We start from the raw sequence: 7934 nt of genomic DNA on the forward strand, positions 1-7934 counted from the left end.
TGAACCACCAGGAAAGTAGGAGAAATACTCTCCTAGTCCTCTGCAACCTCTAATCTCCTAGTGCCCTTGGGAAAGTATGTGTTGAATGGTAATAACCCAATATACTTACATGAATACAAGCAGCTTTCATATCATTATCATTCAAGGAATTCAAATTTTCTTAAGTGAATAAAAATCCAAAGATATCATCATAATGTTGATAATGTTCAAACCTTCTAATTTAATGATACCTTAGCTTGATCTACAATATATAAGAAATAATGCACTCTAAAAGATTCATCACCTGAAGATGATGGAGATGGCTCACTCCCGCTTTCATCAAAAAATCTTTTTCTTTAAATTGGACGCTTTTCTGGAAAAATAAGATCAACATCTAATGCAGCAGCAATTTCTTTAGCAGTAGTCATTGCATCTGTGAAGCCAGTTTCTCTAAACTTATCAAGCCAAGCAATTAGAACTTTTACTTTAGCTATAGCAACACTAATTTGCATATCATTAGACTGCAACACTTTGCTAACCCTATTAAAAGCAAACAAGATCTCATACCAAATCACCATGCTTAGCAAAAACTCAAAGTCTCCCAGATCATTAGTTGCTATTGACTTTGCACCACTTTTAATTTTCGGATCCTTGTCAATTTCTGCCAATTGAAGTAATGCTTCTCTTATTTCAACAGCATTGAATCGTAGAGGCTTAACACATTCAATACGATTCTCCCAATGCGTAATGGATAATGATTTGAGAGTGAACCCTCTTAGGTTGTCTTTCAAAATCTGCCATCGCTTTGTAGAACCTACAAACAAGGTATAAAGACGTTTTAATATTCCAAAAAAATCCACTGCTTTCCCACAATGATTTGCCACATCACAAAGAGTTAAGCTTAAACAATGACAACCACATGGGGTGTATAATGCTCTAGGATTGATATCTAACAATTTTTTTTGTAAACCCTTGATGTTTGCCTTTCATGTTTAAACTGTTGTCGTATCCTTGTCCCCTCACATTGTTAATATCAAGATCCAATGATTGTACCACAGCCTGCAGCTCTTCAAATAGTCCCTGACCAGAAGTGTCATGTACATTTAAAAACTCCAAAAAGAACTCTTCAATTTGTATTAGACACTTTGAAACATTCACATGTACATCTAATTATCAATGACATCTGCTCTTGGTAACTAATATCTGGTGTGCAATCAAGAATAACTGAGAAATATTCAGCATTTTTTTTTTTTTTTATGATTTCAGCTTTGATTTCAATAGCTATCATATGCAACAACTCATTCTGAATGTTATGACCAAGATAATGATGATGAATTTCATAACTATTTATGCGTCTACAATGCTCCTCCATCACTTCTTCACATTTTGCCACCATTTCAACTAGGCCTAAAAAGTGTCCATTATCAGGTTCATAAAGCCTCTCATTAGTTCCATGGAAAGCTAAGTTATTTTTAGCAAGAAATTTGACAATTGCAATTATTCTTTTCAGCACATTCCTCCAGTGTTATTTCTCTTTCCTAATATGGTCTTGAAAAGCTTTATCAATTGTTTCATGTCTCTACAATCTAAGACGCAAATCAGTCCAAGTATTTGCATTAATGAGATGATCAGTGCTCATTTCATGCTCCCAATCATTGTACCCATCATTCGGTAACTGACCTCGCATTCGCCCCCTCTTAAACAACTTGCAACAAAAACAAAAAACCTTACCAAGTTCCTTTGAGTACGCTAGCCACTCTCTATCATATTTCTCTCCATTTCCTAAAAACCGAGTGTCGAATTTTGAACTGAAGCGTCCATTGAACACAATGAAGGACCATTTTCTATTGAAAGATCTCTAAGAGAACCCATTTCTACCAATAAATCTATCAACTTTTTATCCAAACTATCCCAATTTCTTGGGTAAAAAATATTCACGGGAGCATCATTGAGATTATCATTATCTCCTGTACCATTCTCATTTTCATCATGATAACTACATTGCCATCAGTGTGCTCTTCCACATTATCTTCCCTATCAATGTGCTCTTCCACATTATCTTCCCTATCAGTGTGCTCTTCCACCACTTCATTAACTAAATCTCCACCCAAACCTTTTGGTTCTCTAGTAATGAACCTATCAAGACTTCGTCTTAAAGAGTTAACCAACTCTGCGTCATTTTTCTTCTTTAAACGTTTTGCATGTCCAGATAAACATTTTCTTTTAGGAGGCATGCTTCTAAATTTTAGCAAATCAAATCAAGCAACATCCCCAGACAATTCAAGCAAAATTAGCAAATCAATGTGAAGGAGAGAACCTGATTCCCTGAACTCAAAGTATAGAGTCTGAGACTTTGAGTTTGTTCACTGCTCGACCTCTCCAATTTTCTCAATTCCAGAATCCCACAAAATTGCTAGATGGCCTACTGGCCTAAACCTTTGCAATCTGAAAACCAATTCAAACCATTAGGAATAATGCATAAAGAATCATTATGGGGCCAAGTAAATAATGCAGCAAAGATTGATTCAATCATACCTGAGTAGCTAAGTAGAGAGGTACTGAGGTCGAATGGTCGTTGAGAATTGACGAGAGGAGAGCTGGAGGAGAGACAGAACGCAGAAAAAAGAGGAGGATAAGGTTTGGTTGTGTGGAACCTAATTTCATATCATCTTCAGTTTTTAATATTTATTTATTTAAATAAATGACCACTAAAACCAAAATGGGCCCTCTAAAGACCTCTCAAGGCGTCAGGTGTGTGATGTGTGAACGCAGAAAAAGGATTATGGGGCCCTATTTTATATTATTTACAGTTTTTAATATTTATAAATATATACATAAAACACACAAAGAAAAAAAAATTGGGGCCCTCTCAATTAAGGGTCCTATGATGTCACCCTTGTTGCACATGTTGAGAGCCGGCACTGAGTACTCCATGAACTCTCATCTCATATTATGATAAATACCAATGTTGAAAGGGTTAAGACATATACATATATCTCATCTATACATACAAACTCAATATGTGGACTTTTCAAATACTAGAGTAATTATTGATTGATTCTAAATTAATCATTATTGATAATCAATTCCTTAATTACCTCTCTGGTTTATTGTCATATGAAACTCCCAGACTTGTAACTCCCACTATTGTACTTAACTCCCATGATTGTACTGAGACATAGATTAGTCTAGGTTCACCTTTATACTAGTATGCTAGAATAGTATTGTTGTTATCATAATCAACCCTATAAAGAGGGCCATGATTTTGTACATGAGACAAGTTGAATAGAAATCTCATTACCATTTCAACATGTTATCAGAGCTTTTGACTTTGTGACCTCAACCAGTTCACCCACTCACAATCTTTTGATTTGGTTCATTTTCCCTCAACGTGTCTTTTATTAGAAATTACCACATCGTTGAATTCGTTCTTGTTCTCCTACCATGGATAAGTCAGATGTCTCTCAACCCATATAAACTATACTGAAGGGTCCAAATTACACTTTTTGGGCTCAAGCCATGTGTAGTTTTCTCAAAGGACTCAAGCTATGGCATTATGCTATTGGAGATATTACTCAACCGTACGTACCAACCAAGCTCAATAACGAAACTGATGACAAGTTTGCTAAACAACTTGAAATTGGGATAGTAAGAACCACTGGGTCCTACGTGGTTTCACAACACCTCATCTTCCTCTATCAACCATCAATTTGGTTGGTTCAACACAGCCAAGGACGTTTAGAATTTTTTTAAAGAAGCTCTATACAACCACAGATCTTGCTCACATATATCAACTTTTGAGCACCCTTCACCGTATGCGCCAAGAACGTGGTCAGTCAATCAATTCATTCCTCTCTCAAATGCAATTTATTTGGAATCAATTAACACTTGTAGAACCTACATGGGATTGTGATGGTGATACCACAAAGTTCTCTAACCATAGAGACCAGGAACGTTTAATGTATTTTCTTATGGCTCTTAATGATACATTTGAGCCCATACCAGCCTCACTTCTTCATTGGAGTCTTCTCCTAACCTTTGAAATTGCTATAACATACTGATCTCATTTCTGAAGAAAATCGCCTCAGTACCCTTCAGACTACATGCACAGAAGTTGTTCTTGCTGCTCCCTATAACAGAGGAGATATGTCTTCATCAAATCAAAGGGTGTGGAAATATTGTCATCAGCTGGTCACTTTCTATAAGCCTCAGTCCTATCGTGAGGCTTGCTCTAACCATGTTTGGCAAGGACAAAGGAATTGCAAGCCATAGACAAAACTCACACATGGGATTTGGTTGATCTTCCTCTTGGAAAGTCTTTTATGGGTTGGAAATGGATATACAAAATTAAGACTCACTCTGATGGCTCTATTGAAAGATACAAGGCTCGGTTGGGTGCTAAAGGTTTTACACAAGAATATGGTATTGACTATGAAGAGACTTTCGAACCTATTGCTCGTCTTACTTCTATACGAAGCCTGATTACTGTTGTTGCCATCCAAAAATGGACATTATTTTAGATGGATGTTAAGAATGCATTTCTTAATAGAGACCTCATTGAAGATGTTTATATGAAACCTCCTCTTGGCTATCATCATCCTGCTAACAAGGTTTACAAACTTCGTCGAGCTTTGTATGGACTTAAGCAAGCCCCTCGTGCTTGGTTTTCTAAGTTCAGTAGTGTTATTGGTGAATACAGTCTCATCTCATGTCCTCATGATTCAGCTCTTTTCATTCGTAAGATGGGATAAGGTGTTACTCTTCTGTTACTTTATGTTGATGATATGAAATCACTGGAGATGATATTTCTAGTATTTCTAATCTTAAAAATTATTTCAGTCAGCACTTTGAAATGAAAGATCTTGGCCATCTTAGCTATTTTCTTGGTCTTGAAGTCTCCTCCCATTTAGATGGTTATACTCTTTCTCAGGCTAAATATGCTTCTAATCTTGTCTCTCGAGCAGGCTTAACAAATAACAAGACAGCATCTACTCCACTTGAGATTAATGTGAAACTCACTCATGTTGATGGTACTCCACTTACTGATGCCAGCCTCTATCGCCAGCTTGTTGGTAGTCTAGTCTACCTCACTGTTACTCGGCCAGACATTGCTTACGCTATTCATATTGTCAACCAATTTATGTCTGCTCCTCGCTCTACTCATTTTGCTGCTATTCTCCGCATTCTTCGATATATAATGGGCACTTTATTTCATGGTCTCCATTTTTCTGCTCATTCATCCCTTGAGCTTTCTGCTTATTTTGATGCTGATTGGGCGGGTGATCCTACGGATCGTCGTTCTACCACAGGTTTATGTTTCTTCTTAGGGGAGTCTCTCATATCTTGGCGCAGTAAAAAGCAATCTCTCAACTCTAGGTCTAGCACTGAGGCTGAGTACAGTGCTATTGCTGATACTGCTCAAGAGCTTATTTGGCTTCGGTGGTTACTTAAGAATATGGGTATCTCTCACTCTTCTACCACTACTCTTTATTGTGATAACTAAAGTGCTATCTACATTGCCCATAATGATGTCTTTCATGAACTCACAAAGCATATTGAAAATGATTGTCACTATGTGCATCAACACATTGCTCGTGGTATTGTTAACATTCGCCCAATTTCCTCCATTGATCAACCAACAAATCGGTTCACTAAGGCACATCCAACTGGCCGTTATAAAGAGTTAGTTTCCAAACTCAAGTTGGCTTCAAATCTACCAGCTTAAGTTTGAGAGGGGATATTAGAGTAATTATTGGTTGATTCTCAATTAATCATAATTGATAATGAATTCCTTGATTACCTCTCTAGTTTATTGTCATATAAAACTCCCAGTGTAACTCCCATGATTGTACTTAACTTCCATAATTCCCATGATTGTATTTAATTCCCAGATTTGTAACTCCCATGATTGTTCTTAGACATAGATTAGTCTTGGTTCACATTTATACTAGTATGCTAGAATAGTACTGTTATTATCATAACCAACCCTATAAAGAGAGCCATGATTTTGTACATGAGACAAGTTGAATAGAAATCTCATTACCATTTCAACATCAAATATAAGGGTGATTCTAGTTGGACCTCCAAATTTGATATTTGGACCTCCAATTTTTTTTTTCAGTTATTAATTGATTTTATCAACTTATATGAAAAGACAAATAAGGACAAAAAGAGAAAAATGAAAAATTAAGTAAGTGTTTTAGGGAATCAGAAATTGAGAGAAAATTGTTGTGTATTCTCATTGATAATAGGGTCCTCTTTATATAGAACATTACAAGGTATAGAATCCGAACCATACAAGGAAAGATGATTATACATTGAATAGGAATATCTTGATCCTTTTAAACCCTATTACCACTAGGTCAAGTAACTTAGAGTTTGGGCCAGACACATAAATAGAGATTTACTTGAACACTCCCCCTTGTGTCGCCCAAACGTGGTGCTTCTCTCGTTGCCTTGCTAAAACCCTTGACGAGTAACAAAAACCCAGTGGGACAAAAATAACATCGGTCGAAGGGGAAAAAGAACACAACACACCTTCACGTTTCGAGACCATACATGTAGACACCTCCCCCTGATGACTACAGTCATTGGAGTTCGGATAACTTCCGCAAACGTTGCTACCAACATGTTTCTCAAAAGTGGAATTTAGGCAATGACTTAGTGAGCAAGTCTGCCATACGATCCCTAGATCAAACCTAGTTCACTTTGATCTTGAGGAGTCTGTTGTTGCTGATTATCATTGGTGTTGTCGCTTTAGATGTAGCCTTACTTCATTCGTTCAAAACAAGCAGCATTATCCTAAATGCTCGTAGGCTCATCTATGGTAGAATTCAAACCACAATTGTTCAAACATGCATAATCATGGATCCAATCCATAAATATTCACAAACCACTTCATGAAGAGCAATGATCTCTTCATTATTAGAAGATATAGCGACTAGGGTCTGTTCTGTAGACCTCCAAGATATCATAGTCTATACCCATGGTGAACACTTAACTAGTTTAGGAATGACCTTTGTGTGGGTCAGAGAGATACCCAACATCAGCAAAACCTTTCAAAACGCTTATCGTTTTGGGATAGGGATAGTGGACGCAAGCCAGTGTTGGCGGCGTTCCTGGTGTGTGATAGGTCCGAATCCATCGTCTCTCTATAAGGATATATAGAACAAGCCCATATCAATCATACATCTCAAGTATCGAAAGATATCTTTTACATCAATCCAATGGCATAGCGTTGGCGCGAAGCTATATCTAGCTAACAAGTTCATGGCAAATGAGATGTCCAGACTTGTGCATTGGGCTAAGTACAATAATGCGCCTATCGTACTTAAGTAAGACACTTCTGTTTCTAGCACATCTTCATCATCATCCTTTGGGCGAAGAAGATCTTTTTTAGGATCAAGACTACGAATGATCATGGGGGTGTTTGAAGGCTTGACCTTGTCAAAATGCCTAAGCATCTATCGACATGATGTTTAAGTTCCAAACTGAGATATAATCGTGTTTTCCCAAAATCCTTCATCTCAAACTGGGATTTCAAGTGTTCAGCGATTTTCCTTTAACTCTTTAAGGGCTTCTAATGAAGATCATGTCCAACATGAACTGCGATAGAATCTGAAACTTGTTATGAAAACGCGTGGGCATATCCCTTCCCAATCAAGTAGTCACTTAGTAAGCGTTTCAACCTCTTTGTAAAACGTGCTCCGTGGTCTAGAGTCACTTGACTTGGGTAAATGAAGTTCACCATGAACCTTCATGTATATTCCATATCTAGATCCCCATAGAGATACGTAATGACCACTTTCGTAAGCTGCATGTTCAGTTATTTGGAAACTACCAAATTGACAGGGTAGTGGAGTGCAATGACATCCATTACGAGAGAATATGTCTCATCATAGTCGATTCTATGGCGTTTTGTGAGAAGCGATGTGCCATAAGGCGAGATTGTCATC

General features: G+C 37.3%; 1 pseudogene; it reads left to right on the forward strand.

The window, feature by feature from the left end:
- Nucleotides 1–4499: 4499 nt before the first annotated feature.
- LOC112194511 lies at nt 4500–5704 on the forward strand (annotated as a pseudogene).
- Nucleotides 5705–7934: the final 2230 nt, after the last annotated feature.

The sequence above is a fragment of the Rosa chinensis genome, chromosome 3 (genome assembly GCF_002994745.2).
Source record: "Rosa chinensis cultivar Old Blush chromosome 3, RchiOBHm-V2, whole genome shotgun sequence".
Lineage (NCBI taxonomy): Eukaryota > Viridiplantae > Streptophyta > Magnoliopsida > Rosales > Rosaceae > Rosa > Rosa chinensis.